This window comes from Enhydra lutris, unplaced genomic scaffold (genome assembly GCF_002288905.1).
Source record: "Enhydra lutris kenyoni isolate GAN:26980312 unplaced genomic scaffold, ASM228890v2 scaffoldscaffold980, whole genome shotgun sequence".
In the NCBI taxonomy this organism is placed as follows: domain Eukaryota; kingdom Metazoa; phylum Chordata; class Mammalia; order Carnivora; family Mustelidae; genus Enhydra; species Enhydra lutris.
In genome coordinates this window covers 3,653-5,327 of record NW_019155064.1, presented here as the reverse complement: position 1 = coordinate 5,327, position 1,675 = coordinate 3,653, and the positions used below count along the sequence as shown (strand labels likewise).

Below are 1,675 nucleotides of genomic sequence, written 5' to 3'. Positions count from 1 at the left end.
AGAGTGATACAATCTGTTCTTTCATCAGGTAATAATCAGACTTCTTTCCTGCTTCAATGAGAAAGAAACGCAAGAAGCTTTCTATAGAAACATTTAATGAACAGAAAATAAGGAATTTAATATATGTAAAACATATACAATTCTCTTAACCACAAAGGGTAGGTACAACTAATATAATACAATAAAAAAATAACTTAAATCTTATAAATGGAGAAATAAATAAATAGCTAAATAGGCAGATCAGCATGGTCTTCTGAAGGCAACAGGTGTTTGTAACGTTGAGTTCAAGTTGCCTAATACTCCTGAACACATGTGACAAATTGATTCAGTTCATGTCATAATGACAGCAGAAATGAGAGTCTTTGACACTACAGACACATGGGAGTGTGATATTATTCTTCAGAGAGAATCATTTCCATGTTGAAACGGGTCTCACTTCCTGCTCCGCAATCTCTTATGCAAGGCTGTTGATGCATACAAGGGTTTCATGATCTCTGCTCGGACCATCTCCCAGGCACAAGGGCTGTATTGCTTCTCTCGCAGATAGAGGGAGATTCTCTGGAAGTAGTTCCTCAGGATGGAGTCCCCATTCACCAGGGGTGTCTCTCCCACCCCCGCCTCCTGCAGGGGACAGGCTTCCAGGTGGCCCAGCTGCTCAGAAAGTCTGGAGCACAATTCCTCCAGGAGGGTCGTGTTCCAAGGAGCAGGTGAGGCCTCTGTGCAGAAGAGGTGGAAGGTCTTCTGGTTTGTCACATGGATGGCAGAGAGGGCTTGAGCCTTCTGCAGCTGCTTTCCGTCAAACACCTCCTAGGGGAAGACAAAGTCTTTTGTGTACTTGTCACAGGAGCTAGCAGACAGTGTCCTCATTTGTCGCAGGAGCATCAAGGCCCTCCAGTGCACCAGGCTATGGTCCTGAAGCAGGTCACATCCCAGAGAGCCGAGGGAGTGGCAGCTGAGCAACACCAGGGCCACCAAGAAGGAGCACTGCAGGGCCATCAGGGTATCCTGCAGATGCTGTTGGCCTGGATGGGGTGGGCACGTCTGGGTCCTGTGGCTCTAGGTTCTCTGAGCATCTTCTCTTGTGCATGAGGCTTAAGAAGGGGACATAGGAGTTTTCAATTTCTGAACATTTCCCTCACTTTCTACTTCTCTTTTTGCTTTACTTTCTACACTTTCTACTTGGCTTTGGAGTATGGGTCTCTCAACCATGTATTGTTTTCTTTAAGTATTATCCTTGCCTCCAGAATCTCTTTGGATGTTTTTTAATTGCAACTTTGAAGAAAACTTAATAGCAGGTAGACACAGTATATATCGTTATATATTGTATTTTAGTCTGTGCTTTAAGATTAAAAAAAATGTGTAATGTTTATCTAATTCAGAGTCGAGAATGACTAAAACTTTTAAGCTAATAGTTATATTTTAAAGCTATTGATGCTTATGTATATAAGTACAATTTGATGAGTGACTTATAATTTCCTTACATGTATACAATGAAGTATATGGAGTCCATATGCAAATTAACAATTTCTAAAATGACATAATGATTTCGGTGTACCTGAACATTTCCAATCAATCCAGATTGCTAAATGCAAGTGAAAACTGGAAGTATTTACTTAACATGTGTTTTTTTTAGTGTACTGAATTTGAAAGTGGCCTCATATGACAAAATCATTTT

At 41.0% G+C, this 1,675-nt stretch overlaps 1 pseudogene; it reads right to left on the bottom strand.

Moving 5' to 3' along the window:
• Window positions 1–432: 432 nt before the first annotated feature.
• LOC111140417 lies at window positions 433–1,114 on the bottom strand (annotated as a pseudogene).
• Between the last annotated feature and the right edge of the window lie 561 nt (window positions 1,115–1,675).